Genomic DNA, 14,763 nt, shown 5'->3' with positions numbered 1-14,763 from the left:
ACTAATTAGAGATAAGAGCACAGGGTTGGCTTCTGCTTGTCAATGTTGATTGCTCAGGGCGACCCTGTTGCTGAATTAGCAGCGCAGGGTGACTGCCCGGCTATCTGACTGAGAGTGCCTTGCTGTGGAAGATTAGATGGCAGGGACTGCCTATATCCCTGTCCTTCATGTAGGATTCTGGGATATCAGTTAGCTGTGACTGTTCTGCTGTCAGATATCAGCATAAATTGCTTCAAATATCTGATGAGAGACAATCACTTAAGGTGCCCACACACAAGAACCATTTTTGGGCCGATTGGTCGATTTCCGATAAATCGGCCGATCTATCGTCCGATGTTTACCGATAATCGGTCGAAAATCGGCCAATTTTTGTCTGATGCGCGCTCCCGTGGATCTTTAGCTGAATCTTCTGATCTTACGTGCTGCACAAAAGATCAGAAGATTTAACAAAAGATCCATAGGAACGCACACGGGATCTTAAGAAAAATCTTTGGTAAAGATGTGCGCTTGCCTGAAATCTTTTGTCCAGGACGGAAAAAAGATTTCAAGGCTAATTTATGCACAGATCTTACGATCGCAGATCTTTCTAGTGTGTGGGAACCTTTAGATAACCTCAGAGTGAAGCGATAGACAAAGATAGCTGTTTCTGCTGTTCTGAGTTTTCCTTTCTCTGTCTCTGTTGCTGATGTATTGCAGAGACCAGTGTTAGGTTATCAGAATGAGAGAACTGCCAGTAGCAAAAATTAGTAGTTTAATCGTTTTTTTGTCAAGTGAGACAGGTAGAATGAGATTGTTACCAATAATTGCATGGTATGTAAACACGCATTGTATCACAGTTTTGCAAAGAGAAGACTGGGCGTATGAACAAGAAAGGAAAAAAGTACTCTCTCTTTTTGGGGGCACGCCTATTGTTTATTATAAAACTTAGCTTTAAATATTATTATATAAGAAAAAAGAAATGTCACAAAACTACATAACGGACAACACAACAAAGAACATGCACGTAAAGATTGTACTGTTTGACCTTTCTAAATGTGTGACTTTTATTATATATAATGTCACTCAGGAGTTTAACAGCACACGAAAATATACAGAAAAAACACTATATCGTACGATGTGTAGAAGATACAATAGTGAGGTACTGTTATCAGTCACTACCGCAATCGGCTGAGCTGTGACAAGTGTGATCACTTGAAACCTTCACTCATACAAGAGTCTGCAAAATATGATACAATATGTTGGCAAGGTCTATAGTACCTTCAATTCACATATGTATCAAACAACTATGTATCTACTGTGTCAAAAAGTGGTTTTGTAAATAAACAACAGCTTTGACTACACTTTACTATTGAGATCTGTTCCTAAAGATTTTTAACAGACGGATATAGTGGTGAGACAATTATATAAACTAGTACTAAAAATAGCCAGCAATTTATTATAATCGCTGGCAATTAGTCTACTTTAACGAGGAGACATGAAAAATTATCTTGCTGCACACAATGCTATGAAATGGAGTACATGCTTGCTGGCTGATTATAATTATTCACCCAATATAGTAATGGATGTATGAGGGTAATATAAATCAGCCACGGTGACCCAATAAAGATGAGGAAAGAGGTGAAATCTCCACTATACCTTACTCACCTCTGCTTCTTGCCCGGCACCGTTTACTTCTAAGCAAGTGAGCGAGTGGTAGTGATATAATTGCCTAGGTGGAGTTTTAGAGGATATCTCCTGTCCAGAGTCCTGACACACAATCCCCTGATAGACTGAGTCCAGTGCAGGGAGCTGTTTAGTCAGGTAGTCTGGATGGGTGTATCCTAAAAGTAGAGTGTATAGAATAGATGTACTGAACTCCCCTCAAAAAGAGCGCTGCTTTCCCCCACTTGCCAACGGGCAGAGGTAGGGAATGAGCGGCCCTAGTGTAGCTTGGTTCAATACCAGAAAAAAGATAAAGGGCGGTATTCAATGAGCCTGATTCGCCAGGTTTTTATGGCGAATTTGTGCTGTTTGGCGAATTTCTGTCAAAAACGGTGAATCACCCTATTCAATGACCACATGGCGAATACATTTGAAGGTTTTTTTCGCCATGATTCACCGAGTAGCAATCACTATCTTTTTATGGTGAAGTGGAATGTGAACTTTTAAAATAAAGTGTTTTGTTTTTTACATTTGGTGTCAAAAAATCAGGAATTTTATTCTGAGGAGGGGCATGCTATTTTTATTCATGTGCTGTAAGCACATGAATATATATTTAATTTTAAAAATAATATTTTTTTTTCTTTTTTTTTACACAGCATCCAGCAGGTGGCGCCAGAGCGGAGCCGCTCATTACATATTCATATATTCACTGCACGATCATTACGATCCTGTGTAGTGAATATACGCTTGCCTGCTGGCATCCCCGGGGGGGCAGCCTGTGCTGCCTGGCACCCGGGGAGCACACCTAACCACCCACAAAGGTCTGGGCTAGGCAGAGAGACTACCATCTCTCTGCCTGGCACCGTCCTGAGGCTCCCTGCGGCAATCGCCGCAGGAGCTCATATTCGCCAGTCAGGGGCTTGCTGCCCCTGACTCGTTGAATACCGGAGCCCGCCGGCTCCGGAACGTGGCGAATGTGCAGCGAATCCAAAAAAGGATTCGCTGCACCTCGCAGGTATTCACATTGAATACCGCCCAAAGTGTTGACCCTTAATGTATTGGTCAGGAAATATGGGTCACCCTGGTTACCTTAGTTCTTGTGAGAAGTATTTTTCCAAGGTATAGCCGCACGGGTAGTTTCTCCTATGAATAGTATTTCCGCCAATTGTAGCCGCAAGAGTAATTTCTCTTTATAGGTCAAATTTGCCGTTTTATCTGGGATCACTGTCCGGGTGTAAATAGCCCGCTGCTTGTAAGCGTTCCTCTGTATACTCGATAAGCACAGAATTGCAGTCCACTAACCATCGGATCGTATTTGAGTGAAACCGCAGGGACCGTGGTGGGAAAAAGCCAAAAGTTGTCAGGTATATTTCTTTGCACGGATACTATCTCAGAAACATACGTGAGACAGCCGCCCTGGGAGACGCCGGCTGATATCCTTTGGCCGCCGGACCGCAGTCAGGGACGGCAGAGTGTGTCAAGATCAACTCTGCGGGCAGGACGTTTAGATCAAAGTTCTGTCTCCTCAGTCGGCAGAAGTAAGTCAAGTGTAATCACTTGTTACAAGTCACTGCCGTAGTCGGCAGGAGTATGACAAGTGTGATCACTTGTTACCAGACTGACCGTTTCGCTGCTGCTTCATCACTGATGAAGCAGCAGCGAAACGGTCCGTCTGGTAACAAGTGATCACACTTGTCATACTCCTGCCGACTACGGCAGTGACTTGTAACAAGTGATTACACTTGACTTACTTCTGCCGACTGCGGCAGCAATTTGCATCAGCTAAACGTATCTACTAACAGAGGAGACAGAACTTTGATCTAAACGTCCTGCCCGCAGAGTTGATCTTGACACACTCTGCCATCCCTGACTGCGGTCCAGTGGCCAAAGGATATCAGCCGGCGTCTCCCAGGGCGGCTGTCTCACGTATGTTTCTGAGATAGTATCCGTGCAAAGAAATATACCTGACAACTTTTGGCTTTTTCCCACCACGGTCCCTGTGGCTCATGAACAATGCTCGACATATAAAGACAGTCTCTGCCACCTTTACAACTACTACATAGATACCTACATCTTCTCTGCAGAGAACATTTTCCTGCCAACTCTGCGGTTTCACTCAAATACGATCCGATGGTTAGTGGACTGCAATTCTGTGCTTATCGAGTATACAGAGGAATGCTTACAAGCAGCGGGCTATTTACACCCGGACAGTGATACCAGATAAAACGGCAAATTCGACCTATAAAGAGAAATTACTCTTGCGGCTACAATTGGCGGAAATACTATTCATAGGAGAAACTACCCGTGCGGCTATACCTTGGAGAAATACTTCTCACAAGAACTAAGGTAACCAGGGTGACCCATATTTCCTGACCAATACATTAAGGGTCAACACTTTATCTTTTTTCTGGTATTGAACCAAGCTACACTAGGGCCGCTCATTCCCTACCTCTGCCCGTTGGCAAGTGGGGGAAAGCAGCGCTCTTTTTGAGGGGAGTTCAGTACATCTATTCTATACACTCTACTTTTAGGATACACCCATCCAGACTACCTGACTAAACAGCTCCCTGCACTGGACTCAGTCTATCAGGGGATTGTGTGTCAGGACTCTGGACAGGAGATATCCTCTAAAACTTCACCTAGGCAATTATATCACTACCACTCGCTCACTTGCTTAGAAGTAAACGGTGCCGGGCAAGAAGCAGAGGTGAGTAAGGTATAGTGGAGATTTCACCTCTTTCCTCATCTTTATTGGGTCACCGTGGCTGATTTATATTACCCTCATACATCCATTACTATATTGGGTGAATAATTATAATCAGCCAGCAAGCATTTTTATGTACTCCATTTCATAGCATTGTGTGCAGCAAGATAATTTTTCCTGTCTCCTCGTTAAAGTAGACTAATTGCCAGCGATTAAAATAAATTGCTGGCTATTTTTAGTACTAGTTTATATAATTGTCTCACCACTATATCCATATGTTAAAAATCTTTAGGAACAGATCTCAATAGTAAAGTGTAGTCAAAGCTGTTGTTTATTTACAAAACCACTTTTTGACACCGTAGATACTTAGTTGTTTGATACATATGTGAATTGAAGGTACTATAGACCTTGCCAACATATTGTATCATCTTTTGCAGACTCTTGTATGAGTGAAGGTTTCAAGTGATCACACTTGTCACAGCACAGCCGATTGCGGTAGTGACTGATAACAGTACCTCACTATTGTATCTTCTACACATCGTACGATATAGTATTTTTTCTGTATATTTTCATGTGCTGTTAAACTCCTGAGTGACATTATATATAATAAAAGTCACACATTTAGAAAGGTCAAACAGTACAATCTTTACGTGCATGTTCTTTGTTGTGTTGTCCGTTATGTAGTTTTGTGACATTTCTTTTTTCTTATATAATAATATTAAAAGCTAAGTTTTATAATAAACAATAAGCGTGCCCCCAAAAAGAGAGAGTACTTTTTTCCTTTCTTGTTCTAACCTATTATTACTCTCTGGGGAGCACCTCCACTACAGTGATACCTAAACCTATGTCATAATTCATCAGTACAGTGGATCATAGAAATACAATTTTGTACATGTCTGTTTTTCATTAAATTTGCTACCTATGCAGCAGTAACCTCCCACCTTCCCCCTTTTTCCTTTTATAAGCAAGACTGGGTGTATACCTGGGCGTACACGGGGGTGTGCACTCAAACTGTACGGAGGGACAACCGCCTTGCTCGGCGAGCTTATAGTGCATTTTTGGCCAAAAACAGTCGGACGCCAAAGAGTGCTCAATACCACTCTTATGCTGTGTACACACGGGGGCGATAGGGGCTGAAATCACTGGGAATATGGTCGCTGAGCGACCATATTGCCAGTGATTGGAGTGTGCACCAGCGATAAATCGCCGGGTGCGCGCTGCCGTTTTCAGCCCCTGAATAGTCGCTGGTCGGAGGAGCATGCTCCTTCGACCAGCGACATCCCCTGCCTCTTCTCCTTGCAGTGTTTAAATTTTCATCTGCGACCATCTCTGGTCGCAGATGAAAACGGGACACGGGGCAATATGATTGCTGAGCAATATATTGCTAGCAATATATTGCCAGCGATCATATTGCCCCCGTGTGTACGCACCATTAGGCTGGTTTCACACACTCCGGCTCCTGCCGGACGGTGAAATCCCGCACGGCCAGGGAGCCGTGCCACACACACTAGTTTATCATGGAAGGGATGGCCACAGCCCGGCAGCCGTCCCTTCCAGTGGCGGGATCCGGCTGCAACCGTGTGGCCGGGTCGTGGCCGTCCCGTGTAAATGGACACAATAGTGTCCATTCACAACTAATGTGTGCGGCACGGCTCCCTGGCCGTGCGGGATTTCACCGTCCGGCAGGAGCCGGACTATGTGAAACCAGCCTACGAGTTTCCGCCCTGGTCTGCTAATTAATGCCAATTGCATTAAATTGCATACACCTGACTGCAATATTAAGCAATGCTGCAGGCTATTAAGTGAAATGCCTCATTTCAGTACCTGCAAGCCATACATAGGCCAGAAATACATTGGAAGGTTCTCTTTCTACACTTCTCACCATTTAAAGGTTGGTTTATTTATATGTAGTATTAATCCAAATACACATGTTTCAATATGTCCATTTATTTATTTTGTATCCATCTACACCCTTAATGCAAGTGTGTTTTCCATCTTTTGAAAGCAGGATCCACAATTTATAGGAGTCGACATGTGTCAACTTTTTCACTGCAACACAAACATACAAGACACATTATTTATTTTCACACATCTATCACGTCTAACACCAGCAATGTGTTTTTGGGTCACCTTTTCTACTTGCAATGTTTGTTAAATGTATTATGCTCATGGACACAATTTTGCCCACAATCTCACAAATATTTTCCTTGGACAAAAAGTTTTAACTTTGCAATCTCCCAATAACTTTATTTACCACACTCTGTATGTAAGATGCCAGGAAGCACATTATTGCAGCAACCTATCACTAGCAAAGGTTCCCAACATCTGCCCATCAGTCTGTAATGTCTTATTTGTTACAATATTAGATGATGTTTGCACACTAACCATTGTTTCATGCTTGGTCGACTGAGACATGTTGACCTCTAGCACTCACTATGAACATCCATTAATGTGGTTTGTGAAGGGAGGACACATATGCATTCCTCTACAAATGTCTCATTAACAGGGGCAAATGCAGGATTTTCAGAAGGGGGTTTCCAGAGGGGCGGAGCAAAGCCGGGTCAGTTAAAGTATTATAGATAGACCAAATGTATATAAATAATAATAATAATAATAATAATAATAAATATATATAGTGGAGTGGTCTTATTATTCATAAATTTCTGGTGGGAGGACAGCTTGCTTGACTGCAGATATCTCCAGTTCCCGAAAATAGATTTTTTAGATTTTAATAGAATTAAAAACTAGAGAATACCACCTACCAAATGGTATTGGGGACTAGGGGATCAGAGTTCAGGAGGCAGAGCAATCTGCCAACGAGTATATAAAACTACATACCAGGTGTGTGGAGCTGGAGCAGTAACCAGCTGCTGGAAGGCTGATATCTCTGGTTCTCGGAAAAGTAGAGACAAGCTACTAGTGTCCATCAAAGGGGGAGAGTCTCAGCTTTTGGAATATACCCTCAGAAAAACTATCCGTCAGACAGAACCTGGAATACCTGACTGGGAAAAGCAATTAACAGGCTTGGATGGGGACCACTGCTTTGAAGTCAGATATCTCCGGTTCCCAAGAGCCGATTTTTAATATTCTTGTACCCATGGAGGGGACTCTCAGCTTTCAGCCTAGGGCTAGGGCTCTTAGACTCCTGGGGGGGGTTCTGGGTACTCAGAACCCCCCCCCCCTGCGTGCGCTACTGATTAACCCCATGTTTGCCTATCTGACCCACTCCATGAGGGAGACAATGCTCTGTTTCTGGACTTTACTGGTAATGTATGAGTAACATCACCTGCAGTGACACACCTTTCTCGCCTATTAAGTAGGTCAGCACAGGTGCTGACAAACATTAATTAGCTGGTAAATGGTGGAGCTGAACATTTTCTTCCTCATGGAGAGGGTCAGCAAGGCAAACATGATCAAGCCATCACTTCATCCACCTCAACACCATACTCAATGATGTGTATGTACACACAAATAATATATTCATGTTACACAATGGACACAATAAATTCCACATCAAACATGTGCTTTTAATGTTGTAAAAATATATTTATTGCTGTTAAGCATCACAGCGAAATCTAAATTTTTGAAAATTAAAATAATAATAACAAATGTCATATAAAAAAGCAACCAGGCAGAACAAAAAGTGCCATTACATGAAACATGTGAGACATAGCAGGTGCATGGTGAAATGAAAGGCCACACCAGCATCAAAACTGCATCATCCAGGAATAATGCTAACCAGGATCCACAGCATCAAACCAATACCCTGCATTTCCAGATTGAGAATTACAGATTGTAGTACCGTTTGCACGGGAATGAATGGAGTTAGCACACAGGAAGTGGCCCACCACAGCAAAGGACAAGATTTGGGGCCAAATCACAGACAAACTCAATAAGGTGACACCAGATCATTTCCTCCACCCTCTTCTCCCCTTGGTTGGTGGGGACTTGGGGGCACCGGTTTTTCGCCCTCTTCTAACGGTGGGCAGAGAAGGCTCGAATGATGAGGAAGGTGGTGGGGCAGCTTGGGGTGGGGCAGCAGATGGGATTGCTGCTTGGCCCACCATAAGCGACCTGGCGGTGGTGGCAAGGTCCGCCAGAATGTCATTCTGGCGGCTGAGTTGCTGGGCAATGTTGTTCATGGCAGCCGCCAGAATGTCATTCTGGTGGCTGGACTGCTCCGACAGATTAGTTGTGGCAGCCACGTACTCCGTCAGCAATGCCACATGCCGCTCATGACCGACCCAATCTCCACCCCTTGCTGCAATATAGTGTTAAGCAGCTGGCTGCCAATGGGATCCACATGAGTTTGGAGAGCCTGTGGGCAACCTGCTGGTAGAGGCTGCTTTACTGGTAGGCATGAAGAGGAAGGTTCCGGTGACTCTGGACTGTCCAGCTCAGCTATGGCAAAAAAAAAAACATTGTCACCATCACATCAATAAACATTGTATGTTATCAACAACAATGCATTTCTCTAATTTACCTGGTAGCTCAGCAGCAAACACCTCCACCGGGAGCTCGCTATCCATATTGGATACCCCCCTAATCTCTACCTCATCAATCACATCCAAGGCAGAGACCTCCAGGGGGTATACTCCAAACTGGAGGGCATAGGCCCACTCCCGGTGGACATGCTGTGAGCATACCGCTCAGTCATCTTCCTCTTCATGCCCGATTTGAAATCTTGTCACCTAAAAACATAACAACAATGTAAAATCACTACATATCTCCAGGACTCTGGTACTGCACGGCATTAGTACTTTACATTTATCATTGTGGCTGGTATGGTATGTATCTGTATACATTTGCAGGCCACACATTTCTTTAACCATTATGAAGAATCACACTATCACATATTTTACTCATTAGAAGCCTAATAGCAAGAACATATCTCATTATGTTTTTTTTAGAGCAGGCATGTCCAAACTATGGCCCTCAAGCTGTTGTGAAACTACACAAGATGTCTTGCCAGTTTTGCTATTAGGGAATGATAAAACTATGGCAAGGCATGCTGGGATGTATAGTTTCACAACAGCTGGAGGGCCATAGTTTGGACATGCCTGATTTAGAGGATTCTTATGACACATTTTTCACCAAGTACTTTATTCAACCACAATTATCGATGTCCCATCACATACTTCACATGACCTCAAATGTGGCCCTAAGCTCACCTCACCCCAATGGTGCAGGTATCACCTATATATGTGGCTTATGACAGATGTTTAACTGATAATAAATGCTTGGTAATGCTATTCACCTCATGTCAAGCACTCCCCTCTAGGATTGTGTTCACATGTGTCAATGGAGTTTCACACTATGTACAAACACACCTTTATATTAAATGCTATAGACAAATTTACCATATTTACATAAATAAGTATATATCAGGAGAAACAACACACTTGCCTTTTCCTCAATGACTTCACATCTCTCGGCACTGGTGCCACCTTATTAAGTTCATCTGTGATTTTCTCCCAAATCTTGTCCCTCGCAGAGGGGGCCAGCTTCTTGACACTTAACTATATCCATTCCCGTGCTCGGGGGACCAAAATCTGTAATTCTCTCTCCTGAAAGGAAGGTTTTTTTTTTTTTTGCTGGGATCCTGGCTAGCACGCTTCCTTGATGATGCAGCCCGTTTCCTGGTGCAACCAGTCACCTCACCATGCACCTGCTGGGTCTCAGATATTTAAAGCAATGGCACATCTTGTTCTGCCTGGTTGTTTGGCCCTGCTTGAGTTTCACTACTTGGCCCAGGGTCTGCTTGAAAGCTTTACCCTTGCTCTGACTGGTCACTTTGCCTTTTTCTCGCTCTGCTCCTCCTCCTCCGCTCCTCTTCCCTGCTCATGAGAGCCTCAGTCATGGACTGTAGTTTTGCAAGAAGTAGGGCATCTTCCGAGGCTGAATCATCAGACCCAGACCCAGACATGTTTGCAGCACGTTTACTATGCTGCTGGTTAGTTATATATAGCCCAAAATCCGCCCCTTTTGTTTGTAAAAATATTACACATGTTAATTCACGCCAACTTGCCACCAAAATCACGGCATAGTTATGGCATAGTTAAGGCGTAAGTAACAGGACAACACATTCAGCTTGTATGTCCCGCTATGGCACTGTAAGCATAGGCTTCGTGTATGTGGCTACGTTCATTTCTGTGAATTATCATTTGTAAAAGTATAATAAAAATGTACGCACAATACTTGAGTAAGCATGTGTACGCACATGCAGATTGGAGAGGCTTGCTAACAGTACAACGCATACATACTGTTAATGCAGAATGGATTAATAAAGTTTATACCAAATAAGAGTGTTTTCAACCAATCAGAGAACTGCATAAATTATATATGGAGCTGCGCCATTGCCAATATGACTTCCATTAGGGCCGCACCCTTCTTCCATAGGGAATTAGTGGCCCTTGTGGAGGTGATGGCCTATAATGCGGCCCGGCGCAGAATCCGCAGCATAACGGGGGTTCGGCGCACCGTCGCTCAGCTAGAGAGGCGGTGCGCCGACCTGAGGAGGAGGCAGCCTGAGCTGCTAAAGAGGATCCGCCGTCATGTCCGCCACTGTGAGTATAGTATCTAAATTAATGTTCATGCGAATGTTTGCAAATGTATGCAAAATGTGTGTGTGTGTGTGTGTATGTATGTATGTATTTGTATGTACAGTATGTGTATATGTGTATATGCGTATATGCGTGTATGTGTATATGTCTATATGTGTATATGTATATGTGTTGTTTGTTGCTATTTTATTTTAGTAGGCTCATTTTCCACTTCATAATAGACAGGATTTTAATGTACATTTATAAGTTAAAAATATTTATATTTTCTGATTAACCTTCTATCACCATTCACATTGCAGCACGCGCAAGGGCACGCCACAGAGACAGAGAGGCCCAGGAGGAGGAGCAGCAGGAGGCCCAGCAGGAGGAGCAGCAGGAGGGCCAGGAGGAGGAGCAGCAGGAGGGCCAGGAGGAGGAGCAGCAGAAGGCCCAGCAGGAGGGCCAGGAGGAGGAGCAGCAGGAGGGCCAGGAGAAGCAGCAGGAGGGCCAGGAGGAAGAAGATGGCCAGGAGGTGGAGGAAGAAAAGGGGGAAGCAGCAACTGGTGTTTCACACCACATCTCCCCCTCCACTACCAGCAGCCACTCCCCAGCCTACATCCACTCCCCTGCCCCCATCCACTACTCTACCACCACCCACTCCCCTGCCTCCATCCACTCCTCTCCCAACATCCACTCCTCTGCCTCCATCCACTCCTCGCCCAAGATCCACTCCTCTCCCAACACCCACTCCTCTGCCTCCATCCACTCCTTACCCACCCCACCCCATTTCCTACCACCCTACTACTCTCCACCACCCAGCCCCAACCCCTACCAATCACCACCACACCCAACAACCTTCATCCCTACTCCCATCCCTGGCTCACCCCTCATTGGCCCCCCATCCCCAAACCAACAGGAGGAGTTGCAGCAAACAGTGGCCCTGCTGTAGTGGACATTATTATTGGTGGCCATGCTACTTGGGCAACTGCATGGGCGTAACTGAATAATGTTTTAGAAAAAAATATTGTAGACAAGTTAGAAGTTGTATGTGGTTTATGTAATAACATGTTAGAGTGTTTCTGAGTGCAGGTGGAGATAGATACATGTCAGATATACTGTATATGTAATTTAAAGTGAGGGGTAAGGGATTCATTTTGTGGGCATGTGTGGGTTGTAGGCATAAATTGCACATGATTTCTATTTGTGAGAACAGTAAAACATCACACAAATAAATAGTGTAGCAAGACATGTAAATGAATAGGAACATATTAAGTATGGTCATTAATTATACAATGCAAACAAAATAAAATGTAATAAATAAAATACACATTGGGGTAAACATAGATGGTGTAAACATTTAATACACATGTAATTAGGGTTAAATTGTAGTAAAAGTAAGGGAGTCAAATGAGGTAAACATAAGCAAATCAAACATGACACTTAATTAATGATAATTTGAAAAGTGACAGAATTCTACTTCAAAGGGATTTTCCTTTGAAGTTGGATTCTACCAATTTTCTCATTAGCAGACCAATTGCTGGTCCAGACAAGTGACGCGTACGCTCCTGTGGACCGTCCGTGCACGGGAGTGTACGCTCATATGAATGCCACTCCCCATTGTCAGTTGCTGACTCAGTTGCTGACTCCGACCGAGAGAATGCGGGATTTGCTCCGACGGACCGTGCGAACGCGGTCCGCTCGCATCAACCAGAATAGGGGCCAATGTAACTATGCCAAATCACTGTGCTTATTGTCTCCATACAGTTTTGCCCATGGTGGGTCCGAATTAACGGACCAAATTAATGTGGGAGGGATGCACGTGGCCCAGAATTCCTAGCGGTTGCCCAGGCAGCCCAGCAGCACGCATCCCAGATCAAAATATAGCGGGCAGGGGCGCTCGAGGCCTACTAGCACCCATAGAGAGATGTTTTTTTAATGTACCCCCCCCCCAAATGCGGCAACCGTGCTCCATTATACATATGCCACACATCATGATGCCCAATACACATTATGCCACACACTGTGATGACCATTATACATATGTCGCACACTTTGATACCAAGTGATGCAAGCATAATTTTTGCTATTAGCGTTACTGATAGCGTGCGTCTATTGTGTGTGTGGCAAAAAATGGGCATGGTCAAATGTCATCGGGGGCATGGTCACACAGTTGGGACATGGCCATATTATGCCAAACACCATAATGCCCATTCTTCACATTAAAAGCACTGCTATTGACTAGTCAGCTGTGGACACTCATTGCCAGGGGTTACATGCTCATTTCCAGGGGTTACATGTTCATTTCCAGTTTTTTTTTGCTCATTACAAGCTCATTGCCAGAGGTTACATGATCTTGGCTAGGGGGTACATGATCCTTGTAAGGGGTTACATGCTCATTGCCAGGGGTTCAGTGATGACAAGTGCGCCAACGTACACTAAAATATGAATCTTTTGGATTCTTTTCATTCTGGATCACGTTGTTTATGCATGCATTTTTGCAAGAAGTTATTGTAACTGCTCCAGACTTTTTGTGTTTCTCAAGTAGTGTTTGAGAGTTTTTTTTTTTTTTCTGTACAAAGGCTTGATAAAGCCTGCTCCCTTTAACCCCATATCATCTGGGTCTGTGATTATTTGTAAAGCACACTCAGATCCATCCAAACCTTTTCCATTGACATAGGGGCTACTAAACTTTAATTTTTCTTCATGACACTACATCTCCCATTGGACTAATGAGGAACATAGCTTTATTTCCAAAGCAAACCCTTTTGTATTGTACAGTATAAGAACTTATTCATATTTATTTTTATTGTAAGAGCAAGTATAAGTAATGTATGCTGTGCTATTTTAATGTGGATATCTGTTGTACCACAAGCCATTAAAGCTTTGTTGCTAATTATGGGTACTGATAAAGATCTTCCCTGTTTTTGTAATATCAGACCAGGCATAACCAAACTATGGCCCTCCAGCTGTTGTGAAATTACAAGTCCCATCATGCCTTGCCACAATGTTCAAACTATGGCAAGGCATGCTGTGATGTGTAGTTTCACAACAGCTGGAGGGCCACAGTTTGGCCATGCCTGTATTAGACCATTAGCATGATATAAGAGAGAGGATGTAATCTCAAGAATATACGGTATATAAGCACAAACTGACATGGATTTGATAATGTTCAGAATACAGTACAAAAAAAGTGTGGTTGCAATAGATTTCTAAGTTGTGTGACTTACAGTTATCTCATTACTGGTGATAGTTTTAAAAATCTCTTGTTCCCCCGGTAGCTCCGCCCCTTCTTCTGTGCAGCCCCACCCTTTTTCTGTCCCTGCCACTGACAGGGTGTTTAGGAGCCAGGAGGGAGTTCTTTGCTGCCGGCTCTGCTGCCTGTCATGCAGTGTGAGAGGTGCAACAGCTGCCTGCAGCCACAGAAGACAGCAGGGGGTGTAGAGCAAGGAGAGTGCCTATACTGCCCGGCACCTCCCTGCCCTGCATCCTCTGCTATGCGGTAAGCGCCAGCCCAGAGGTGCTGCTAAGTTGTTGTATAAGCCCAGGGGTGCTGCTAAATCTGTTGTATAAGCTCATGGGTGCTGCCAAGTCTGTTGTGTAATCCCTGGGGTGCTGCTTATCTGTTATATAAGACCAGGGGTGCTTCTAAGTCTTTTATATAAGACCAGGGGTGCTGCTAAGTCTGTTTTATAAGACATGGAGTGCTGCTAAGTCAGTTTTGTAAGACCAGGGGTACTAATCTTTTGTATAACCTCAGGGGTGCTGCTAAATCTGGCATATAAGTCTGGGATGCTTTGTATTGATGGAAATGGAGGACAAACAATAAAAGATGAGGAAACATTTCCCACTACTAGTGCTGAAACTAGTGGCACCAGT

Source organism: Crinia signifera, chromosome 2 (genome assembly GCF_055691185.1).
Source record: "Crinia signifera chromosome 2, ASM5569118v1, whole genome shotgun sequence".
Lineage (NCBI taxonomy): Eukaryota > Metazoa > Chordata > Amphibia > Anura > Myobatrachidae > Crinia > Crinia signifera.
Note: the sequence above shows the minus strand (reverse complement) of the source record.